General features: G+C 41.5%; 1 protein-coding gene across 2 annotated transcripts in view; it reads right to left on the reverse strand.

Annotated features, from left to right (window-relative positions):
- The window catches only part of TMEM177 (transmembrane protein 177), a 146,305-nt gene extending 120,087 nt beyond the window's left edge, over positions 1–26,218 (reverse strand). For both annotated transcript variants that reach the window (XM_061370124.1, XM_061370125.1), the window contains exon 1: positions 26,209–26,218. The gene's annotated coding sequence lies outside the window, so the exon portion shown is untranslated. The remainder of the gene's footprint in view (positions 1–26,208) is intronic.
- Between the last annotated feature and the right edge of the window lie 445 nt (positions 26,219–26,663).

Genomic DNA, 26,663 nt, shown 5'->3' on the forward strand with positions numbered 1-26,663 from the left:
TTTTGCTGAGCTCTCAATCTATTTTGATTTTTTTTTTAAATAAAAGTCCCTTTAAAGTAAATCCTTTTTAAAACCAAAACCAAACCAACAACAAAACCACAGGGATTTTATAATGCAGCTGTTAGCAGAGGACTAAACTTTGTCAGCCAGGAAGTTCTTTTTACTCTTACATTTCTGTGCAGATGAAAAAAAAATAATAAAATCCTTGTTAAGCTGTACTGTAATTGGACCTTCACCCTGAACCTGAAATTTGCTTCATCCAAAGTACAATGAACTCATTTTAAGTTCCTGAGCAGCTCACATGCTCAGGTTTTCATTGTATTAAATGGGATGAAAACTCATCTGAACCACTTCAATTCTGCAAAGCTGGACTTGTCTGAAAGCTAATGTAGCTGGCTCAGATTGTGAAATGGGACAACATCCTAGAATTTTGGGTTGATAAGAAATCTTTATTTAAAGTTACAATAAATAGATAGCACACTTCTTTTACACTGCACCCATCTAATGTCTGTCTATATGCAGAATGAGAACTACTGTTGGTAGGAAAGGCAGAGCCCGTACGTACAGCTGAAGGCCCATCGCTGTGTGACAGACGCTTCAGGTGTTCCACTTCCCTGTTGCAGAAAGACTTCTTTGGGCTGTCAGATATTACTTCTATGATTATGATGATCTTGCAAAAAAAAATCAGAACTTCTATGATTTTTTTTTATTTATTTTTTTTTTTTTCCACCCAGGAAGGCCCAGGAACAGTATTTCAGTGGACATGGTAAAAATATACATTCTGGTTTGTTCTGACACGTGCCACACTGGGGACTCGTCTTTGGAAATTATGTTTCATTGAGAGATTCACACTTTCTAGAAGCTAAATCTCATATACAAGTAGCTGATGCTATGAATGTTCCTGAACTCCTTGCATGATTTTTGTATGTCTGGAATTGGCAAAACAGCTTCAAATACGGAAATGCCAGCCAAGGAACTGTGAACATGTGCTCTTCAGATAGGCATGGAGATCCCTCAGGGACAGGCACAGGAGGGCTCTGTTTAGAAGGGAAAAGCTCTGGTGGAAAGCTGATGTCTTGGCAAGTGAGGGGGGCAATCTAACCTGATTTCTACATATCCAGAGCCCACCTAGGGATTTACTTTGGCCCATCAAATGAAGTAACAAGTGGGTTTTTCACGTTTACACCTCCAGCAACAGGACTCCAAGGACCACACAGTTCCAGCTTGGTACATTTCCTTCCCATCTGTATGGTCAAAGGTTTCTTTTCTTTTTTCTATGCCTCTCCCAGAACTGATTTCCTGGGATCAAATAAAAATATGGATACTGGGACTGCTGTGCTCTGACTACGAAAGAAAATCCCACAGACAGGGTAATTCTTTCCTCTGTCTCCTCAGACTACATTAACCATCACTTTAGAAAGCTTTGGTGGCAAAAATATCAAAGAAGGAACAACCTGCCCCATCAGTCAGAATCCAACAAGGAAGAATAATTTGATCTCTTCAGGAGAAAGGGATGCATTTCCTGTACAAGAATTTTTTTCTTTTTTTTTCCATTCAGTAGGCTTATTTTTTATGTTAGCTCAACAGGAGGCCTGTCAGGAGAGATGTTACGACAGAAAAGAAATAAAATACTCAGTCTTGTTTTAAAATCTCATAAGTTTCAGGACCCAATTCATGATACATATTTGCCTGCTGTTGGTCACACTATTCTGACACATCTCTAGGTCTGATCTTCTTTCCCCTGCTCACTTTGAAAGCTGGGTCTCTGCTTTCTACCTGCAAGCTGGGCTCAGATGCTCTCAGTCCCTGTGTTTATGCTTCCTTTCCCTGCCATAAGATTTTCCACCTAGTCCTGGAGACTGTAAAAGAGATGTGGCAAAGGCCTGCAATATCAGTCATTAAAGTTTAAATAAGCAGATGTTACAATTGCAGCACATGGCAATTTGGCACCCAGGCAGAGCAGGAGTAAGGTACATAAAAGTAGGGCAGAAAATACCCCCCAGTTACTGGTGCACACTGAATGTCAGAGGCATGATACTTGGAAATCTTTCACACCATTGCTGTAACAATCCACATCCTATCCACCTGTGACAGCATGAAGTGTGTCTGCAGAGCTTTACCGGCAGTAAACCATTACCATGTTGTTTGGAGCCTCAGGCCAGTGCTGTAAAGGTCAGTCTAAATAGCTTCTTAGTTACCCCTGAAAGATTTCAACGAACCACTGCAATAATGAAATCACTTTCATTTGTAGCCTCTTTCTTTATAAATTCAGGCCAGTGTTCCAGACTGCCACGGGAAGAAATGCCATTGACACCTGACAAAACTGGTAAGCCATTCATAATTCTAAACCAATTCCAGGTCATCCACAGTGACCTACATTGATAGCCTCTCAGCCTTGTTCCACCTTCCTTCCAAAAAGGAAAACAAGAATTTAGTTTAGGCGATTACAGCATCTGGATATTCTTGACAAAAGAACAACCCTTCCTTTCAGCATAAGGGAAATGCAGCAAGATCAGAAAACACTGTCTTTGTAAAGGAAAACAGTTACATACTACGTTGTATTGCTGTGCTGAGTTTTAGCTCCCTCTTCAATAGCTCTGGGTTTTTTTAAGCTTCAGTGATGGGATTCCTGTATTTATGATCTAATCATTGACTATGACCCATTGAACTAATACTCAGCTTTAGTCACTGGGAGCAACCTGGGAAGTTAGCCACAGAACAGTTTAAAGGGAGCTGATATAAAGACTGAGACAGTCACTACTCAGACCTCCAAAGTGTCTCCCCACCCCCTTTTCCTGAATCTTACTGCAAGCTAATTATGCAAGAACAAAAATGTCTTATTTTGCAAAGCATGAGGAGTGGGGGAAGGCTTTAGGGCTGCTTGACTGAGGGAATGCCACATTGGAGATGCTTCAGCTTTTTTGTTCTTAAAAGAACATTCAAACTTATTGACCTCAAGCCCAACACAGCTTTAACACTTAACATTTTATAAGCAGGGACCAAAACACAGCAACTGTGTTTCTTGAGGATCACCTTTTTTGAGATGACCAACCGATGTGTTTTTACACTGTGGGAATAGTAAAAACTGAGAGGACATCATGCCTGGGGAAGATTCGGGTACCTCATACAGAAGGCTGGTATGTATTAGTGTGAACAGATATTTAATAAGTCTAGCTGCAAAACTGGCTCTTTTACGTCACCAGTTATTCCTGCTTTTAGCTGAACAGATTTATTGGAAGATCTATCTTTTTCAATGTATTTCAGATCCTGCAGATCCTAATCCATGCCAGAAAACAGAATGCACATATATGGAAAATAAAAAAATAGCATCAAAAGCAGAAAACTGTTAGTGTCACATTAAAGGTGTTGCTTTAAATTTTAAAATGCTCAGGAAATGTGATATATGTGCAAATAGCACAGTTAGAAATCTTATACAGTTAAATAAAAAAGGCTGTCAACATTTGGATAGAAAAGAAAGAAAATTTTAAATGAAAATAAACCCTTCATCTTTCTGTAGCTCCATGTAGAATTAACTCTCTTATGTCAGGCCTGTACAATACAGTGTCTACTAAATATAACTGTCTCAGTGTAGTCTACAAATAGACTAATACATTAGACTGAAACACGACTCCCCAAATGTGGAAATCTTAGTCCATAAAGGTATCCAAGACAACCTGTGAGAAAGCAGTAAGGTAAAGTCCACATGCATTTAAGACTATGAAATCTGCATGTTGGAAGGGTCTTTAAGTTTCTAAATCAACATCTTCATGTCAGACTTGACCCCCTATGACTAAGAGCTGTTTGGGATTTAGGCCACTGCTACTTAGGTGACACACCCATCATGTGGAGTTTGGAGTGTAACAAATGAAGCAAAAAAAGTAAACGTTGAATGCTGTGTAGTACCCCTTTCAAGTTCCAGTCCTCTTTATTTTGTGATTCCTGGGCCCTTTTGTGATCAAACTCAAAACCTTTCAAAATGCTTACAAAACTCTTTTAGTCGAACTTACATTTCAAAAATTCATGAAAAATGCTGACCTCACTTCATTTGATAGTACCAGGGGATAAATTTGAAGAGGACTGTAATTCCACAAAAATTAATGAGATAAATTAGCCCTAAATCTGACATGGATTCTAAACAGGCTTCATTAATTTTATTGACTGATTAATGGAGATAAAGCTAATGAGGTTTATTTACTTCAATGTATACAATACTATTTGTAGGCTTCTGAAATAGCAGCATGACAGTAGCATCTAACAGGATTTAGTATGTGCCAACTGATTAAAAAAGAAAACCCCAAAACCCACAAAACCAAAAAAAAACCCCAAAGCCCCACCAAAACCAAAACATTTGAAATATCTTTTAAGGACAGAAGAAAAGATGAATTACCTAGTTTAACTAAAAAGGAAGTAAATGAGAACAAATAAATGGTGCTACAACTGAATTACAGGGCTTCTAGAAGAAAAAACAAATAAATATGCAGAACAGTTCTTTAAGCCAACCTGAGGTACACTTACGCAGGCCTTAAGGGGTATAAAAAAAAGTCCTAAAAGCCCATAGAATATAACAACTGAATCGACCTTAAATACCAATAAAAACCCCTCAGTCTACAGGCTAAAGTGCTAACTCTCCCCTTCAAGGTGACCCTAGTAATAGTCCTTATAGCTATGGCAGTTATCTGGGATGAAATACGCTATAGGAACAAAACTATGGAAAAGAGGTGACTGAGGCCTACATGAAGCTTTTTTATTTGCCAGTGATGTAAGCAAACATTGATGGTCCCAGCATTTCTTGGGCACCAGGTTCAATGGATGTACTAAGAGTGAGGGCAAACAAGCAAGCTGCTGTAAATACTCATTCACACAAACCTTTGAAATTCACTTTTTAAAGTGGACATGGGCTTAAAACTGGTCACATATGGCATAAGAATGTAAAAGGTACACAGGGAGAGTGAAATGGAAAAGGAAAATGCATTTGCTCTATGGACTATGTGACTGCAAATCACGAATAGTAACAAATGAAGTGGGCTATTTGGATAAAAGGAACTAGAAAAAGAACAAAATAAACTCACAGAAAAGTCATGGCTTAATGACATTTTTTTTTTTCCTGTTTCAGCTCATTTCATTGTAAGCTATTGCCTTCCAAACAAATATTAAAGCAGACATGTTTTACTTTGTTTTGAATCGAGCAACTTCTCAGCTACATGAGCTGGGTACTTCTGTTATTATATAAATCAGAACACATTGAAATCAATTGAACAATTCTCTTTTATTCAAAGAAGATAAGGCCGATTGCTTGTTATTAAAGCAACCACTTTGTTTTCTCTGCATAGCTAAGCCTACCCCATCTCTGCACTGGCTAACATTGGTCAATTGACCCCAGACACCAGGCTGCTTCTCCTTTTACATGACATGCCTTCTTTTTAAAGGGATAGCGCAAATCAATCATTTCTTCAGGTCATGTCACAGACTTCTGAAATTGTCCTGGTAGCTATCAGTTCCCCCTAATCCTACTAGCTCTTGCCCAGGGCACAATTAGCCTGAAAAACAAAGGAAGTGTGAAAAATCTGAATTTCCACTCCCTGTGAAGAATTAAGTTCTGAATCAAATTCAGCCTTAGTGAGAAGTGTTTCTTTTTTGTGTGAAAACCTAAAAATTTTTCAATAAGGAACTTATATTTTGAGGTAGGTTTCATAGTAAGCTAAACATAATTAAGAAATTCAAGATGAAGAGAGTTTTCTTCACAGATTTCAATGAACTTTTTTCTGTTTGATCAGTTTCAAAGGTTACCCAGGAATATTAATAGTCTTGAATAGCTCAGTGTCTAAAAGGAGCTCTGCAAAGGTACCTGCAAAAGTGCAGGTGGGACCAACAAGCTGCACTGTTGAGGAAGAGCTTTCATGGGGAGGGATGATTCAGCCTCCCACACTGAGGCACATACATTTGGTGTCTACATGCAAATGTCTAGTTGTTCATTAGGTGTCCGAGCTCTCACTGCAATCACTGAGAATGGCATTCAACTGGTAAAACACATATAAAGTGTCACTGGAGGTGCTCTAGTTTATGCCCCAGTCTCCACATGTCATTTCTGAAGCGCTTGGGTAGTCCTACATCCTGGTCATACCCACGGATGTCTTGGATATCCTGAAGCATTTCAAATAACTGAGATGTTAGGGCTTTTGAGAATGGGTAAAATAGGTTAACATTACCAAATGCAAAACATCTCCAGTCCCAGCTCCAGCCTGTGACTCTCAGACCTACATGGGTGACAGAAGAGAAAATTTTGACAAGGCTGCATGATGAATCAACTTTTCTAGAGGTTTGCTGTGGTATTTCTACAGCATTTGAGATTGTGCTGGCCCAGTCTGTGATAAACCAATTATGATATGGTGACACACATTAAAAAGACAAGGAAACAAAGCACAGGGAAGATAAACAGTGATTTTCCTCCCTTTTAGTCCCTTTAGGAGTCATTCAGTGTTGATCCACCCAAAGCATTATTAGATCTCCACCAGCAGGTGTTTCTGGCAGAGATCTGGATCACTGTCTTTTTTGCGTTTGGAAGCCCTGCATGCTCTACAGCCTGTTAACTTGCAAGGCACTTTCTTTTGAGGCTTCCTGCCCTGTGCCCGTTCTCCCTTTAGCATCTCCATCAAAAACATGTTTAAGGTCATTATGAAAGGAACTGGAATGTTTAATAACAGATTTCAGGAAAACAGGCTGAAGTTTTTTGAAAGCAGTCCAGTATCTGATTGATTTATCAGGATTTGTCAGTGAGCTTCTGTCTTCAATGAATCTTTGCTAAGACAGGCCTTGTGCAGCTTAAGGGACAGAGGCTGCAGGCAGCTCCAGAGACCAGTAATGAGAGAAATTCCTTGGTCAGTCTGTGATGTTTTTTTTCTTAAGGGGGGTAAAGTTCCCAGGTGTCTGATCGTGGCAAAGACCTACAGCATCATCAGTCATGACCCATCCTTGCAGAACACCCATGCCACCCACAATAAGGCTACCCACCATATTTCCCCAAGAGAAAACCTTGTGCTCTTGGCCCTGCAGCCCTGACATTTTTATGGGTATTTGAACAAGGTTTAACACTGAAATACAGCATTTCATCTGGTGAAACATGCAGCAAAATCTCATTGTGATTGCAGATGCTTCAAGAAATCTACATGAGTTTAATCTTGCTAAACTCTTACAAGATCCTACAAAGTGCACCATGGGGGACTTCTCTGCTGGCAGCCTTTTATATTAAAACCACATCTTTACAGAAAGCCTTTCATCTGAATCCTTAATCACATGAATAGGCTAGCTTTTTATTTTTTAGTGCTGTCACATGGTATATCAGCCTCTTGTCCATCCCTAACTTCGGGGAGCATGCAACTCAGCAGAGGCACAGCACAGGAGGACTTTAAAGTGCAGCCTGTGAATCTGTTGTTCTTGCTGGAGAACTGGTATCATGGCAATTAGTTTGCTATAAGGAGTCAAAGGGATAGCACTGATTTCAGGAGGCAGGAAAGTGCTAGGGAAAGCCCTTAAAAACCTCACCAACTCAGCTGAAAGTCTTGCCCATTTATTCCCCTTCTATCACTGAACTTTTTTACCTGCTACAGTTGAACAGAAAGGAAAAAGGTGTCTTATTGTATGTAGTAAAATGGGTTTTCTAATTGAATGGGAAAAATGGTGGCTTATTATGCTAACTTAGGCCCTTCTGGATTTTGCTCATTTTGCAAAGGGAGAAATTAGTCTTTCAGGTGCTTCTCAGTAGCACACTGGAGCCTTAAAAGGTTTGAGATCTACTCCTGCATGCAGATTTTCCAGGGAAACTCAGACAAGCATCTCCCTTGTGATGCTTTTAGATAAAAACTCAGATGAGCACAGTCCACTGGACTGCATCCAAACCGTATTAATTTGGCACTGTGGTTGTGGCTGATACATTTTGAGCTGGCTCTGACAGTTGATGCTGAGCTCTTGAAAATCTGGCTTTCTGTGACTTGTCCAAGGTCATGGTGGAGGTCAGTGAAAGATACAAGAAGCAGATTCAGGTCCTGAAACAATTTGATCCTGGCTATTGACCAAAAAATACATTCTCTTTCATTACGTACATAATGCTGAGCCCACAGGAGGCACCCAAGATAAAACCTGAAGCAAGATATCCTTATCTGGATCTGGCCATTTCCAGTGGAAAATGAAATGGGCACATACATACAAAATCTTCTGTTTCCTGTTAAGGTTTCATATGATTAAATTAAACCAACGAGAGAAAATTTGCCGTGGGCCACATTGTCTTTTAGTTCTGTGGAAGGAGAAAACCCTTATAGCTTCTAATGAGCTTATGAGATCTTACCCTCTGCAACCACTAAATCCATCACTTTGCCACAATGAAGATAATTGATGATTGCCTCAATTGTTTCTTTTATTTATGGGACATTTTTAGTATGGAATTTAATCAAAGAGATTAAATGTCATGCTACCTATTACCTTGCTGTTAAGATATTAATCCTATAGAAAGACATATCAAGCTCTGGATTAATCATAAAAGGAAAGAAGTGTGATGGTAATGCAGTTGCTTTAGGATTCATGATTTTTTAACTTATTTAATCAGGGCAGAAGTTGAGATGTCACTGCTTCTTGTAACATACTGTTTTTTTAGTATTGGGAATGAATATGAAAATAAGTAGAGTTAGGTCTTGATTTAACAAAGTGCATAGCATACACTTAACTTTAATGTCCTTGCCTGGACTTCAGTGAGACTTATGCCTGTGTTTAAGGACTGTATAAGGTGGTATTAAATCACTTGCTTAATTTTAAGCATCCACTTAAGTGCCTTTTGGTAGGTAGGGCTTCAGTAAGATAAGTTGCATATTTGACAGTTTTGCCATCTTAATAGTGTAATTTCAAAGCTAAGAAAAGGGAATAAATATGCTGCCTATATTTGTATCACACTTTCTATACAAAACAGTTTCCCAAAGCCCTTTATGAACCATAAACTACTACATTTCAGCAGTTGATTTCAAAGCCTTTTCTGCTGCAAAAGCATAGCCCTGAAGAAATATGATGAGAGTGAGCACAAAGAAAAGATCAGTACACACTTGCAGGAGTTATTGTAATTTGAGGGGGAAATCTGAGACTACAGGAGCATAGGAACATGACATTAATTTAAAGTTTTAATCTCTTGATGCACTTTTAAAAAGACCTATGTCAAGTTAGCACACTGTTCCTATGTTATTAGGAATCAAAAGTCATTGGTGACCTTATCCGAGATGCACCTGCTTTACAAATATTCCATTCTTTTCATTGAGAAGCAAGTAGACACTGTTGTCCAAACCAGGCATAGGTAAGCCTGGTTCACCAACATTTACTGCTTATTGTACCAGTGGTGTACTTTCTGGGTAAGTCTAGTTTTCAAGTACTTAAATCAGCAAACTTACTGCAGTTTCCCACAGCTGGCCAGCCCTCCTTTTCAGAAGTTTTTGGGTATGTCAGTTTTCACCAGGCCTCCCCTCCGTTCTACATTTCACTTTGTAGATTAAGCCCTTTTCATCTATGCTATGACCTAGACTTGGGCGAGTGGGCCTCCCAGAGATCATGCTCAAAGAGTTTTCAACAGTACCTTCAGAAAACAAGTAATCTGGCAGCTTCTTGAAAAGTAACACATGGATTCCAATTTTCCTGAAAGAATAGGTAGCCAAAGTAAGATTTGTATGTGTACAAGTTGTAAACAGCAAACTGGTTTAATAAGTCTCACAACGCCAACGAAGAACTCCACTACCAAAACCTCAGGAGGCCCTCCCCACTCAACACCACATCAGTAGATGGAACTTGTGCTGAGGCCTCATAATTAGCAGGATCAGGGTAAATTTTTGTAAGCGAAGGCCAATAATGATCAGTATGTATCCATCATATATATATAAAATCAGTGAATCCCCCAAACTTCCCAGGGAACAGACAGAAGGATTTGAAAGGTTTTCAGATTAAAACCAAGAGAGATATGCCACATCTGTAAAAATCCCATCACCACCTGCTGAATGGCTGTCTATTGAAGATGACCTTGACATTGCTCTAGTCACTCTTGACAACTCTTAGGTTGAACCTGACTGGACAAAGGCGAACGAGTGTTCTCCGTTTTCAGTTTCCTTTGTTCCTCACTGCATAGACTACAGGAAAAAAAAGGCTTTCTAGGACACAGCTCCAGTCACTGTCTCACTTTACTTGGCTTTCCAGCCTCATTAGGGCAAGATCAGGGACTACCTTGCCATGTCATCCAGGAAATGCACAAAAAGCCTCAACAAAAAACATCATCTGACAACAATGAAATATTCAAACAGGTTTGCAGATGACAGTGCCTGTTTCTGACTGGAGAATATTGTTTGGGAGAAGTTATTTGCACAAGCCCATGAATGATAGATGCAAGGCCAAATGAAAGATTGATGTGTGAAAATGCAGAGCACATCTGCCCTAATTGAAAGTCCTGGGTTCCCCAGGATTACAGAAGGGAAAGAATTCCTGCCTATGAGATTCATCCTGTCATTCTGTCCTCCAGAAATTTTCTAATCACTCATCCTACCTCTTATTTTCATGCTGTTACCTCCTTGATATTTCCATCAAGATTACCATGGAATGAAAACCTGTGCATACATAGTGGACTTGGTAAGAAGTCAGGTTGGAAGTCATGGAGAATTAAAGCAGCAAAGTGATGGAAGCTGATAAGGAAATCCAGGGCTTCTTGTCTGTCCTCTAGTATCGAGCTTGCTAGACAGTGTCACAGATGTCATACAGATCCATTCCAGTGTATTGGTTTGTGACAACAATGATTGGTTACAGCGAGTCAGAAGAAACTTACACCCTCTTACAGCCCTTACTTCCTCTGCACTTAATGCTTAGAAAACTTAAATTCTAAGAAATATCTTGAAAATCATGTCTATGAATGATCTGTGCAACTTAGACATGCCAAAATGGCATCAGATAGGTTGTTCCTGTGAAATACATTGCAAGGCCAGAAAGATATAATTCAAGAACTTATCAAACAAAAGGCCAGTCTGGGCTTCCTTTTACAAACCAGAATGCTTCAATATTTGGAGGTTTAGTTGCACAGAGCTTGCAAGCTTCACAGGCAAATCTCCATGACAATAGAGCCAAGACATATCCAACTGAATCCCCCTATGGATAGCTGTATTGACTCTCGCATGCAGCCAAATCATGCCTAGTACCTGCCTTTTGGTACACACTGCCACATAATAACACCACTGTTATTATTAAATATATGGTATATTTTCAGTCTCCTTTTCTTGCCACAGTCTGAACTCAGCCCTTCAGTGCTTCCACTCAATGACACTTGCCACAGTGCTGACCTCCGCTAATAGATACCAGCATCATTGTGCTTTTCAGTGCTGGATTATTCAGCACCTTCAAGGCCAAGAGCACCATTAGGGAATACCAGTAAACCTGCCCAAAAGCATGAAATTACAAGCATTAACTCTCATATGGAGTTAACTGGTAATTTACAGCATTCCTTGCAGGCAGGAGCTCACTAAAGAGAGTGGAATGTATTTAAAACAGTTTAAATCTCATTTTTCTTCTGCTAAATCTGCTGGTGGCACAGAGCACCAGCAACTAAACAGTTACTGATAATACAATAATGGGCACAAACTGAATTACTAGAAAGCGTCAGTCTCACCCTTAACATACTTCTTTGCTAATATTACCAATATTGTCTGCTCCTCATGGTTGTAAAATGGTAGATGACAAGAGACATGGTTCAGAAGCCTGGAAAGGTTTTATGCATCCATAATGAGGTGGTGCATGGAGACTGATCTTCCCTCAACCTTGCAGACTTTAAGACAGCCAGCAACAACAACAACAGCAACAACAACAACAAAAAAGGCAGAAATAATTGCATACATGGTTGCCTGTGAGGTAGTTAGCAATCTCAGATAATTAGTTTGGGGGAAATTACTGTGAGATTTTCCCAATATCATGACTTGATTTCCAGTAATGCCTGGGAGCTTTGTGTCTGAACCCTCCCTGTCCAGAGAAAACTCTGCACAATCACAAAACAAAAATGTTTCCATTCCAAGTGATCTTTCACTGGACAGGCCCTGCTAGACTAGATCCGAACTTCAGTGTAAATAAGTTTTTTCCCTAAAGAAGCATACACAACACCCAAGGTTTCAAAACAAAGTATCTTTATAATTATTAAGTGCCTTAATGCAACTCTTCATTTCTGTTCTGCTAGCAAAGTAAAAATAAGGGGGGGTGGAGGGTCACAAGGGGACAGGAGAAGGCTTAAACATCTTTATCTGTTACATACACATTATACTGTGATCAGGGGAAAAAGTGTCTATTTAGGTGGCATTAGAGTGACATAGCTGTCATTGAACTGGTTGATCTGGGCACTGAGCAAGCACTGCACAGCTATATTCTTGCAGCTCATCAGAAGTATCAATTATTTGCATGGTCAAATAGAAAGTGACTTTATCCCTTCTGCTGGCCCTGCTTTGGTGTTGGACCAGAGCCCTCCAGGTTCCCTTTCCAACCCCAGTAACACCATCCCAACAATTATAAATGCACCATCTCCAGTCTCTAAAATAGGCTTTTTTTTCCAAGAAGCTTCTGAAGCCCGCATAGCTTGCCCTCTGTCTCGAGAGTGCTCAGCCTTTGATTTTCCTATGCTTCTGGTCTCTAATTTCATAGGTTAAAGCTAGAGGATTTATTTTCAATGACACTGTTTTTGAAGGGGCTTAGTGGGTGTCTGAGGTGTTGCTATTGCAAAGGCTACGCTTATAAAAATACTTTTGGGAAACATGAACTATCCCTGCTCTCCCAATGAGAAAATGGTAGTTCTGTTTTAGGACTATATTATGTGTTGTTTTTACACAGCAACAAAACAAGAGAGGACTGTCATTGTAACATCTGCTCCTAATATTGTACTGTGATAAAGAGTAAATCCAAGCTGAGTAGACCATAAATTGTATTAGACCATTACTTCTCCTGACCCTATAGTCAGCCAAGTTTTCCACTACAAAGCCCCTATCTTCAGGGGTTTATATCCTGGCTGTAAAAGTTTAGTCTAAACTGAAAGTTGGCATAAAATGCCATAACTCTAGAGTGAATCTTTTTTGTAAACTTGATAATAGCTTGTAATACACTTTGACATCTTTTTTCATAGAAAGAAGATGAAGTGTTTAAAATTCACTGCACCCCCTGTGGAAGCAGTTACTTGTGGAATCACCTTTGTAACAGGCAGAGTGAAATATTGCTTCTAGTTAGTTTAATCTGCAAAGGAAAGGCTGAGTTTTGGTGCCTGGTTTGGTAAACTGGGAGTAATCAAATTGATTCCTTCTCCTGTAAAAGACTGTCACAGTCATTATAAGCTACTTTTAAAGATTTTCAGGTTCTGAGCTAGTTCTGACTTTAGCTACCAATAAGACAAAGCCAGAAGCTGTAAGTTAAGAAAAAATTCTATTTGTAATTATAAAACACATTGGATAAGGACTAGAGAAGGCTTTTAATTGAATTTTTATCTTCTTACTTGCAAGTTTCCAACCTTCAAGCTTTATCTCAGTTTACACATACAAGTAAAATATGTTTCCTCCCCCTTCTTTATTTTTAGTTCAGTTGATCTGATCATCTAAATCCCATATTATTGTCCCTCTTCGCTACAGATTAACATCCCTAGAAGCACCACCAGACGAATACAAGAATTTCACTGTTAACCAGAAAAAGAATACAGTACCCAATCTCTTCTTGACAAAATAGGTTCCCAGGAGCACTTGCCATTAAAAAGATCAAAACCTGATCAATATGTGACTGGGGGTAAATCACAACCTGTTGCTTTGGATGTGAATGCCTGGTCCCTAACAATTTCACAGCAAATAACTCCAGGCATAAATTGTGCTCAGATTGAAGTAAATCCAATCCAGGCCAGTCTCAGAGGCTTTGCATTGGAATGAGACATTATTTCAGCACTAATCACCTCAGTTTTGATCAATTCATTTGAAATTCTCACCCCAAAGCTCCTGTGATTGAAATCGTCCTTGAAGGAGGCAGTCCAGTGCTCACTCAAGTGAAAGGCATGCTCATGGACACCAGTTTTTCTCATCTCTTCCTTACACATGTAGATCTTACAGAAGAAAAGAAGAACTGTATGTGCATCTCACAAGATAATCCCCCATAAAAGCCTCCTAACCTGATAAATATCCTCCTCTCACAGGAGAACACATTTTCTTTGCTGTTTTGGATTAATGAGTGTTGATTGTGACACAGATCTTAACATGATCTAGTCACCAGCCAGGTGAAAATCTTTATCAATTTTTTTTCATGTAGACATAGCAGAGACAGAATTAAAACCTTCCTGAGACCTAATGATCCAAGAGGTAAGTGGGAGGAAAGGGGAGGAGGAATGATTAATCTCCCACTATTTAGCATCGCCTCATTCTTTACAGAGAAACACCTCTTAGAATGAGAGTTTTATAGATTATATTGTCATCCAACACCTCAGTATGCACATTCCTAGTCCCTTTGGGGAAATCTAAGGCTTCCTGATTAGTAAAACACTCCTAGAGTTTTACTCCCTGCAGCATGGTGAGCCATTTCAACACAGTATTTCCACCTGGGCTGATGTTGCTCTGTGCAAGCTCCAGGCTGGCAGCACAGGAAGATGAACATGAGAAACCCCCCACAAGGGATTTGAATTCCCTCCTCTGAGCTTTCTTAGGAGGGCTCTACTTTGTCTTTCACAAACCTGCTATTCATGCTGGGGGATATAGAAGCTCAGCAGCACTAAAGAAAGGCACTGCCTTATGGGGCAGCCCAGCTGGCTATCCTTATGTCTGAAGCATACAGTCTGCTACAGTCTCTGATACTCTGCAGGACTGACAAAGACCGGTAGCCATTTGACATGTAAAGTAAGCAAAAGGAGGTGATCTCACTGTTTTCTGACACTTCAGTGTCTGTAGATACTTCCTTTACTGAGTACTTCCATCTTTAGTCCCTTCCCAAAGTTGGCAGCAAATGGCATCAGCTCTTTGCAGCATAAACTTTAAAACATGCAGGGAACAAACTGCCTCCAAACATTACAGTCCGTTGTTATTTGCTTAAAAAGAACTCTGCTCTAGTGTTTTACTTCCTCCTTTAATCGTAATCAGTTCTGAGTGTCATCACTTAAGGGCATACCTGTACTTAAAAAAAACACGGTACAGCCTTGTATCTTATATACAGGAATGACTGTATGGAAACCAGGTGCATGTGCCTTGCCTCCTAGACCAAGCAGAACAAGTGATGAACTCTGCTAATTGCCTTTAGCACTAACAACTACGGGGGTGGCTCTGGATACATCCAGAGATAGACCCCTAGGTCGGGTGCCTTAGAACTCGTGATTGCAACTCCCCTGTGAAAAAGGTTATAGCCCCTGTATCATTAGATAAGGCTCAGATGGATCCACAGGAAGCACAACCCACTGTTTTCTGTTGTTACCTGCCTTGACTACAGGCCAACTAACTCCTGGAGTAAGAGGTGGGTATGCACACTGCTGGATGCTTACCTGAGGGATGAGGAAGCCACAGGTAGCCCCACAATTTCCTCCTGTCCATCCTGTGGTATGAAGAATGCAGAATACTTTCTTTCCTCATGGCAGGCACATAATGCTGGGCTTTCTTCCTTACAGTGGCAGCTCTTCCACTCTTCCTTTTGCTGCTGTAGTCAGTCCATCCTCCCCAGTTCTCTCTCTTTCAATATCAGGGATCAGCAAAAGCACAGCTGCTCCATGACAGAAGACAAGCTGGGAGCTGAGTAAGACCACAGCATTGACAAATCCAGATATCGACAATCTCACATAAGGCAAGATGAGCCAAGCCCATGGGCCATCCAGTGAGTCCACACAGGAGCAAAATGAGACAGAGACAAGGCTGCAGCATGCAGCCAAAGTCCATGCATGAGATGGGGCTGGAGACAAGCTATCTACAGCACAAGGCTAAGTATATCCAAACCCCAAGCTTTACAGGAGGGCTAAAAACAAATACAACCACAGCACAGTTTGTGGACAGGGCAAAGCCCCTGGCGTAAGCTTAAACAGAGCACTTGGGCCCAGGGGAAGAGTGTAGATATGGGGCCCAGGTGAGACTGGTCAGGGTCATTGAGGACTATTAATGCCCTCAAACCTAATTACATTTTTCTCATTGCTAGGACTTCTCTTTCTTCTGTGCATAGGGGCCCCAGCATTAGCTGGGACCTTATGGTGTTATTGCAATGCAAATAACAAAGCAGTTAATCTGTGATGCAAATTAAATTCATGTCAGGTGCTACTTGATGGGTGGCCACACAACCTGCCAGGAGGAGTATAGTTGCTAATTAGCACCCATGTTGGCTGTTGGGATAAGGACACCAAATGTGTGAATGGAATACAGAGAATAAACTACCCAAGCTGGGCAAGTGCAAGTTCATACAGTCTTTTCCCTGCCAGGTTTTCTGTGGACTAATAACAGGTACCATCAAAAGAGATGGGAACTCATGGGGCTGTAGTATTCCAGATACAGGGAAATGTGAACCAAGATTTTGGATAAAAATAATATTAAACTTTACTGGAAAAAGTATATTAAAAGGTAGGTGTATACAGAAACATCTAGAACTAGGTATTAAAAAAAAGTAATCAAAACCAACCAAGCAAGAAAAGGCAATGCAAGTGAAGAAAAAAAAAACAACAAACCAACCCAAAAAAAAGGAAACTAAACTGCTTTGTTCATTTACTTTGGGCTCTATGTGGCTCTGTAGCCTTACTCGCTGGCAGTGTCGGTAGTTTCTGAGCTTCTAACTGTATTGATTTTCTTAGCAGAAAAAGCCTAAGGTTATCTAAACAGTTTTGTTTCTTGTTTCTTTGTGCTGAATTCATTATTTTCTTTCTGCCTGAATATAATACTCCACATAGCACATGCAGCGTTGATCCATAACCTTAGCAGAAATTGTCCACAGAATCACCCAACAATCAAGACAAAGATTTCCATTAGAGCTAGTCAGAGGGGCAATGGGCCAATTACTGGTGGTGTCAATGGATGCAGTGTCTAAATTCAGCCAAATTTCTTTATTTCCTTAGCTGAGTTCAGCCTTGCAGCACTAGCAAAAGGGACCCTTTGATGGTATTTCCCACCAGGGCAGCTGGTACTGACTTTGCTGAAATGTCTTCAGTGATTTCATCCTAAAAGCAGAACAAAGGAGAAACAAGAGGATTTTCCAGGTCAGGAACATAATAATTTGCATACTAGGTCATCCCATCCGTGTTGAATCCCTCTTGTATCTGAGATTGCAGAAAGGAGGTAAAAGTCTCCTTCTGGGGCTTGTACACACAGAAAACCTGGCTCGTCGCATGCAGCATGTGAATGAGATGAGATTCCTGTGTAGCTCAGGCCACCATAAATCATCAGCCAGAGTACTGCCTCGGAGAAGTCATACAGGGCAGAGTAAATCCATTTGTGAGGGGAGTTGTGCTGGAGCAGCAGGGGATGGGACACTCTTGAAGGCCGAAGGGTTTCAGGCTCCCTGAACTATGCATAATGGCTCTGGTCCTGCATCCCCCTTTTCTCCAGGCTGGAGCCAGAGCTGTTGGCAAAGCAGGTGTTGGAGCTGAAGACCTCTTGGTACCAAGAAAAGAGTGAATTTTGCAGCTCTACTTCCTTGATTCAGGAGTCTGAGACCTTTTCAAGTCATGTCACGATACTCCATCCAGCTTCACTATCCACTGCAAATCCTCTCTTCCCCATGACCAGCCAGACTGCTGCATGCATTATGCCAAAGGCATAAATGGAGAGGACTGGTCATGCTTGGGTGCTGCTTGCCACACCATTCCATGTCCTGTGCCTACCTGAACACCAGAAAGCAGCCACCTCTCCACTGGTGCTAGTACCTGCTGCAATTGCTGTAGAAAGCCCTTCACCTTGTGAAATACCTCTCCACCCAGCCGACATCTTTGGAGGCAGCTCTTTATGGACTAATAAGTAGATTCTAGATTAATGACCAGAGTCCTTCAAGGCTGGGGAAGAATCATCACAGGTTATGCAGGGTGAGTTGGGGCAGGCTGTACTCTGGCTGCTGGTGAGGAAGAGTTATTCTGCCTTGTGTATGTGTCATATTCAGGGAGATATTAAACCAGCTCTCTTCCAGCATTGTCATGGATGCTGCTCTGATCTGCTGCATTAAGTAATTTGTGCTTCTCCCCCAGAAAAGAATTTATTTCCTCTCTGTGCTGGTGTCAAAGATAATATTAGCAAGTGTTAGTGAACCATTTTACATCTGCTCTAACAGCAGCTGCTCTGCAGGAGGGTGGCTTGACAAGAGGACAGGGCAGAGGAGAAAAGTCACATTAGGTACTTAACAGAAGGGGCAGGAGGGAAGGGTTGTACATGTCAGGGCAGAGAAAGGGGGCATGTGGCTCTCAGGAGCACAGGGACGTGAAGAAGAACATAAATACAATATAAACAACCTTTTACCCATATGCGTGTCTGAGTGGTGAGAAATGCCCCACACGGGGGGGGGCTGGTTGTGTAATTGTCACTGGGGAGGCCTGCAGGGAGGACCTAAATAAGCTATGCTCAAAACCTGCTTGGGAAGCAGAACAATTTGTGAATTTTCTTTTCTCTTGTGCTTGGAAAAAGCAAGCTCAGACCATCCTGATTCTGAAGCAAATACGTCATCTTTGCACTTCAGCAAAATGAAGGAGGGCCACAGGCAGCTGGCTGCTCTGCAACCAGGTAGAGCTCTGCAGCCTTGCTCTTCAAAGCAGATAAACCAAACTGGGGAGTGTCTCTTTGCTGGATGTTAGGGTAAGACAGAGCCTTGCTGGTGCAAAGAAGTGCAGTTCTGCACCATTAGTGGGGTTACAGATTTCTGTACAAGGGCCAGTCCCTGCTGTTTCCCTGCACAGGGTACCTGGTGCCCTGTGGTGGACTGTGGGAGCTCTGTTATTAACTTATTTTAGTGAACTTTAAAGGGATATGGTTCTTGTCTTATGTTCTTACCACATTTCAGTAGCTTAGCAAGTGGATGCTGAATCAGTGGAGGTGAAATGGAGAGATGTTTGGCCAACAAGCCAAGGGTTAAATTGGGAAATTCAAGAACTTTAGAGTGTAACTGTATTTTTTTGGTCCACTCTCAAGAGCCATCCAGGGCTGAAGGCTGTAACCATGTCTCTGGCACAGGGGCAGGGCAGACCAGTGGAAAACAATGTGGTAGTCTCTTTGCACTCAACCTTGGGGAGATTTTCAGGTTTCTCAAAAACTCTAGATGTTTTTTCTTCCCAGATATTAGGGATTTACAAAACTTCCCCCTCCCTGCAATGTTCTGGCCCATTTCTCAGGCCTTTCATGCCATGGCTGCTGGAAGCAGAAAGGTTTCACTGGGGAACATGGGCTCTGACTTAACTGCATTTCCTACTTTACGAAGCTTTGTGATCCCAAAACAGGTTTTCCTTCTGTTTAATGTTAAACCAAGAAATAGTAAGAAACTTGTAGAATTAAACCCTGCATGAAAGTACGTTTTACTGTTTTAAATCCCAGAAATACGCACAACCAGAGCTGGATTTATGCCGCTTGCTTTGAGATGGGGACTCGAGCCTGTCTTTTAGCGAGGATGCTGCAGGGGGTGCTGGAGATCGCAGATTCCCTCCCACCCCGCAGCCAACTCCGGCAGTAAGACTTGTTTACATCTGAAAAGATTTATTTATGTTGTAAAACTATCTGCTGGTGAATAGATGAAGAGAAATATGTGAGGGAAACCATAATCATTTAATACTTATTCCGTTTATTTTCTATTCATTTAGCAATGCTGGCATTCTCACTATAATTAAGGGGTGCTGGGTGGCTTTCTAATGCTTTTCCACATGTTTTTCTTCCTTTCCTTTGAAGGTGCTTGGCAGATTTAGGTCATACATTTTCTTCCTATCATGCAGCAAGGGGAAGAGGGGAAAAAAATCCCAGCACCAATCTTTTCTAATACTTCTACATTAGTTCAATCCAGCAGAGGTTTCTTCTGCCTCAAGCTAAAGAAAATCTATTAGGGTCTTTAAAGAAGTAAGTCAAAGGGGATGCATCCAGGATAAGGTCAGGCAAAGATGTGCACAGACGAAGATGATAGTGCTCAGTATCATTGCTTTGGCTGTCAGGAAAAGTTCACCCTGCGGGATGCCAAACTCCACTTGCCTCCTGTCTTGAGATGCCTTTGCAAGCTGGAGATGAGCACTGGTACTCACCGGAGGTAGCTGGGAAACAAAAAATTCTGAGTCCAGGACCAGATGCCCTGTCTCAGCTATGCAAAAATATCAGAACCATCTGAAAGTCGTGTTGCTGCTGTCTTGTGGGCCATTTCAGAATGTGCTTTGTAACATACTCATATTTAACTGCTGATGACTCTTAAAATTCTTTCAGGTAGCTTTTTTACTTAAAAAGCAGCATGTGCAGATTATCAGGGCACACATTTAATTTTAAAGAGGATTTATGGTTAGGGTGGGTGGTTAGACCTGTATCTTTGCACCCACTACTAGGGATTTTTTGTTCAGAGTCTAAGCTAGTGGCAGAATTATCAGAGGTTTCTGCTGCACTCGGGGATGGTTGCATCCAGAACAGTTTCAGAAATTAGGATCCTTCAGAGTGACTCAGCCCACACAATACACCACCACTCTGTGGAAGGTCCCATCTGTGCCCGCTGATGACATCAGGGTGTGAGGATGACAACTCAGTTAGGTGCCTCATGTCAGAGGGAACAAATCCATCAAGTGCTGCCAAATGGCATCACACCTGCTTTTTTTGGAGTCTGGCAGTTGACGCTGTTGCAAGTTCAGCATCAGCCTTGGCATGTCTCTCTGATGTTGTCACAGGCAGGTACTAGTGGCTGCTCCTGCCTTGGTTTTGGTAGACTCCCAGGCAAAGGAACAGTCTTTTAGCCTGTTGGGGGCATGAAAACAAGGAAGAAGGGAAATAGGAGTATGTACCTTTCTGCCAGTTCTCCTTGGTGCACTCTGATCCAGCTTCACAGCAGGTTGGGGCAATATCTTTTTCAGAACACCCCCAGCTTTGTGAAGCAATGCCTTTGATCCTATTCCTTTACTTTGGCCATCCCTGCTCTCTTGAAATGCTCGGAGCCCTCACACAGCTGCCTGTTTCATCTTTATCCTCCTCTCTATTTCAGGTATTGCTTGTGTGCTTCCTTTTGAAACTCTGATCTGTAAAAGCCTTTTATACAGCAGTATGCCAGGAGAGAAAATAAGTCCAAAGACGCAGGGTATGGTTTAGAAGTGATCACTTTCACTAGTTGAGCAGCTCTGGAGGGTTGGAGCAAGAGGATGCTGCAAGGGGGGGAGAATAACCCTGGGTGGCATGGTGCTGCCTGAATTTTACAGTCACTGTCAGTTTGGACACATGCTTGGAGTATACAGTGAACTACAGCATGGACACTGTGGACTGGTAAGTTAAAGGCAGTGATCAGGAACACCCATAAGCAGTGGTGGCTGAGGAGTCTGGCACCAGTAATTTAAAATATCACAAATTTGGATTTTCAAAACCTGAATTCCTGAAGTGCTCAAGTCACCAGGAAGGATTTGCTGTGGCTGTTGGTTGGCCAGCCCTCTAAACACCCTGACAGCCTCCTGCAGCCACCAAAGTCACCAGGCCTGGCTTGAGGAGATGCAGAGAGCAGCTCTGAGATGTACAGAGGGTCCATTTCTGGTGCAGGCTGGCTGCAGCCGTGCTGCCAGTGCCCTGCTGTCATTATTTCAGCTGCTGAGCTCCACTAATTGTTCTCCAGAGGAGTCTGATGGCAATGGGGTGTGCTTTGCTAAGATAACGGCAGTTATACTAGCTGGGAGCAAATGACAAGGGCTATCAATCCTCATGCTTCAGGGCACAAACTGAATACCATTTCAGCCTAGGAATAAGCCTGTGCAAACTGTTCTCAAAAACAAAGGCATGTAAAATTCACTTGCTTCCTTACAAATTCTCAAGCCCAGACTGGGCCTGTTAAGATGTTTGTGGTCTTGGGGCACAGGAAAGAAAGCAACCTGAATCCCATTCCCCCAAGTCCCCTATTTCCCTGGTTTCCTGTGCCATGGCTTTAGGAATGGCTGTAGAATGGAATGCATTCTGATTTGCAAACCTGGCCCTGCTTTGAAATGAAACTGGGGTGTGAGGGAGGAGCTCTGTACACATAGCAATGGATAAGTCAAAACATCAGCTGGCAGCACTTCTGCCCCTCTCACCTCTCCAGCTTGGCTCATAAAATAAAAAATTTCCATTGAATCATGTCTGCAGCACAGAGTATCCTAATTGCCTCTGCTTCTACCCAGCAGTTCTTATTCCAAGCTGACATCTCCCAGCAGCTAATTCCAGTGTTGCTTAAATCTAATAAACTACAGAGAAATCCCAGTACCTTTAAAAAACCCTTTCTTTAGAGAGAGCTGTATCTGATTCTCTAATAAGGATTCTATTAAGAGAAGCCTCTGCTGTGCTTTGTTAAGGAATTGATGCAATTTGATTTTTATTACATGAACAGAGTAACATGGATAGTAGCTGTCTCTGATACAAAGAGTCAGTGCAAAAAGTATTGTGCTTCCTCATGCAAACCAAGATAAAGTAATTAACTTTATATTAAAAAAAAATCTCTGTTGAGATCTGTTCTGCATAATTCAACACCTTGTGCCAATTAAAGAGAACTTCTTTGGAAAATGGTTTAGGCTGTAATTTTATACATCTTCAGCTTTGTGTGCGAATATACACAGCTTCATGAATGTTTTGATGGGTGCAATTTTTTCCTGTAGAGTTTATATATTTATTTGCTTTATTCATAACATGAGACTTTATAGAAGAGCTCCTGGATCAGTCCTGAATGTCAGACTTAATATCCCTAGCAGGGACAGAAGAATTCCTGCCCAAGATCCATCCCAGGATCTTCCCCACTGCCCTCTTCGCACCCGACCTCAAAACTGACTTGGGGTTTGTATGGCAGGACAAGAGTGGGAAAATTAGCACAGGGACTAATGATTCACTGGGATGTTCCTCAGTGCTTTTCTGTGTTGCAGGGAAAAATCCAGGATAAACTCTGAAATATCAAGCTGAGGTGAGGATCAATTGGGAACTGACTGAGGACCACTGAGGACAACACATCCCACTTCTCTGGTGGCCATACAGTCCCTGTGTGTTACTGCCTCTGGAAGGATGGTTCCTTCAGGCCTATTGGGGCTGCAGGCAGCAGGATGAGTTCTGCATTAAATGTGAGTGGCCAGCCTTCTCCCCACTCCTGTGGGGAACAGAGCCTGGATGGGTGAGAATAGTTCAGAATGAAATGTTCAGGGTAGGTGGAAATTGCCTGTCACCACTGAAAGCCCATCCTAATGCAATGAACAGCTCATGCTCTTCCCCTGTGACACAGCTGACCATTACTGCTAGTGCTCTTCTGACTTTAATCTGTGGGAGGGCTCAAAATAGCAAAAAAAATGGAGTCAGAATAAGGCATTTCTTGTTATCCAGGGGTGAAACAAATCAGGATGGTTACTTGATTGATATGGTTTCCTCAGAAGATGTAGTGAGGATGGCTGTGATAAAGACAGTCCAGTATTGGCAACAGTAAAATAAATCCTTGGCATGGGTGGATTAGACTAAAACCAAGAGATTAGGTGGTGTGTGATCAACTATTAAATAGGATAAATACTGTAAATAGTATGTCTAAGTTTTTAAATGAGAAATTGCCAAATAAAGGTCAAAGGCAGAAGTAAAGACAGTTTCTTCTCTCAACAGCCTGTCTACTTACCTGGGCTGATAAACAGCACACGAGCGTGACTCAGTTAAGAGGATAATAGTTAACAATCCTCCAAAACAGACAAACTCAGTCACTGAGCCAGTCAAGTCTTAATTCCCCTTTCATTTCCTCAGCTATGCAAATGCTATAAAGTCAGTTGTGCCAGTGTTAGGAAGCTAAGGTAGAACAGCAGCCAATGTGTTTTAGATGATGTTTCTTGAAGCAGTTTGAATTGACTCAACATCTGGATGTTGCCCTACTGGGCTTCAGTGTGGTGGCTCCCTGTAGCACGATGGAGACTCAGAGAGTCAGATTTCTATCCCAACATGTGGGCCTTCAATATTTAGAAATTTGCTCATTCTTCTACCTAGGTCTATTTGTAATCTATATCCATATCCACATCCACATTCATACCCATATAATCTCTTTGTTCCTATGTCTGTGTAGATACAGCTAGACTACGGTTAAGGGTTTTTCTATTATTAAACTGCTAAGCAGCCCTAAGATCCAAATAATGCACTAGTTTCCGTTACAGTTATCTAGAATTTGTTTGGGTATTTCTCAGGTGTTTGTGTTTCACTCAGTAAATTTTACATCTAGCCCATGACCACTGATTAATCCAGGGTACATCTTTTTGGTTTACTTCCAAATTGCTTTAAAGAGGTTAAATGGGGCAGAGGCCGGTACCTCCCTTCACCAGCTTTTCCTGAGTTATCACTGTACTCAGAATGCTCAGCACAGAGTATATGTATATACACGTACTGTCACTTTAAATTAAAGACTGACCTAAAGGAATTACATATTTAGACAAGTAAGACATGCAGTGGGTGGAACAAAATTACACTTTTGTGTAATTTTGTAATTTTGTCATCTTCACTCTAAGCAGGAGAAAAGGAAAGATCTGAAGCACAAGTATTAAATAACATTTTAAGAGGTTTTCATAGCACAAAAATGAAGTTGCTTTCAAAATTCTAGTATAATAAAAATGGCACAGCACCATAAGAATAGAGTCATGTATATCTGTATTAGGGTACCTGTAATAATAGATATTATGTCTGCCCAGAAAGGGCAAGATACTACCCAGCTACAAAGAACTTTTGCACTCACACAATTTATAAAAATGTATTGATTTAACTCTTGCAATGGAAAATCATGTCTCCTGCAAGTGAAACAATGATCTGGAAAAAATATTCTGATTGACCCAAAAGTGGTCTGTAGCAGAGCTTGAAACTACAGTTGGGTCTTCCATAGATGCAAGAAAGTGATAATTTGGCACTTCAATTTCTTTTTTTCCTAGATCTTAATATTTAGGAAGGAATCTGCAGAAAAATCAGCCCACAAGTGAGTTCATTTGGGAAATAATAAAGATTGTTAAAACTAATGTTGTACATTCTTTTAACTCATCTATTTATCTATGTGATACAAAGACAACAGGAAATCTCACAGAGTTTCACAGAATTTCATTGTTTTCTCTTCCTGTTATTAATCAGTTTAGTAATCTCACAAAACCGATGTGTTTCAGTTAGGCCAGAGATAAGAAGTGAAAAGTCATCACCTATAAAACAGAGGCAAGTTCGTCCCTACCTCACCAGACTGTCTTTTTATTTATTAGTTGCTGTTGGATCAGGCCCAGGAGTTCTGTTAAAACTTGGCTTCTTTTTTTTTTTCTTTTTTTTTTTTCTGTTTTCCAAACCACCTTTTCAGTCCCTATTAAACAGGTAGGGATGAAATTCTGGTTATAGCTGTTTCTTGCAAGTCAGCAGAAGTAAGTGTTGCCCCTGGCCCTGCAACAGAGTGTTTGCACCTAGGATTTTTACTATATTTATTAAACACTTTCTTTTTTTTTTCTTTTTACATAACATAATCAGTGTGAGAATGGTGGCCTTCTACAATGGGGCTACAGAACTGATGGACAGGGGTAGAACAGTTGACGTTATCTACCTGGACATGCGCAAAGCGTTCGACACTGTCCCAAAAGACATCCTTGTCTCTAAATTGGAGAGACATCAATTTGATAGATGGACCGCTCGGTGGATAAAGAACTGGCTGGATGGCCGCACACAAAGAGTTGTGGTCAATGGCTCAATGTCCAGCTGGAGACCTGTAACGAGTGGTGTCCCTCAGGGATCGGTGTTGGGACCGGTCTTGTTTAACATCTTCATCGCTGACATGGACAGTGGGATTGAGTGCACCCTCAGCAAGTTTGCCGATGACACCAAGCTCTGTGGTTTGGTTGATACGTTGGAGGGAAGGAATGCCATCCAGAGGGACCTTGACACGCTTGTGAGGTGGGCTGATGCCAACCTCATGAAGTTTAACCATGCCAAGTGCAAGGTCCTACACCTGGCTCAGGGCAATCCCAGGCACAGCTACAGGCTGGGCAGAGAAGAGATTCAGAGCAGTCCTGCAGAGAAGAACTTAGTTGTTGGTTGATGAGAAAATGAACATGAGGCGGCAGTGTGCGCTTGCAGCCCAGAAAGCCAAACATTTCCTGGGCTGCATCAAAAGGAGTGTGACCAGCAGGTCGAAGGAGGTGATCCTGCCCCTCTACTCTGCTCCTGTGAGAGCTCACTTGGAGTATTGTGTTCAGTTCTGATGTCCTCACAACATAAAAAGGACATGGAACTGTTGAAACAAGTCCAGAGAAGGGCCACAAAGATGATCAAGGGACTGGAGCACCTCGTGTATGAAGACGTGCTGAAAAGTTGGGGCTGTTCATCCTGGAGAAGAGAAGGCTGCATGGAGACCTCATAGCAACCTTCCAGTATCTGAAGGCAGCCTATAAGGATGCTGGAGAGGGACTCTTCATCAGGGACTGTAGTGATAGGACAAGGGATAACGGGTTAAAACTTAAACAGGTGAAGTTTAGATTAGATTTAAGAAGTTCTTTACTGTGAGGGTGG

Source organism: Neopsephotus bourkii, unplaced genomic scaffold (assembly GCF_033783945.1).
Source record: "Neopsephotus bourkii isolate Nb327-2 ecotype Australia unplaced genomic scaffold, CSIRO-AGI_Nbou_v1 NB_1526, whole genome shotgun sequence".
Classification (NCBI taxonomy): Eukaryota; Metazoa; Chordata; class Aves; order Psittaciformes; family Psittacidae; genus Neopsephotus; species Neopsephotus bourkii.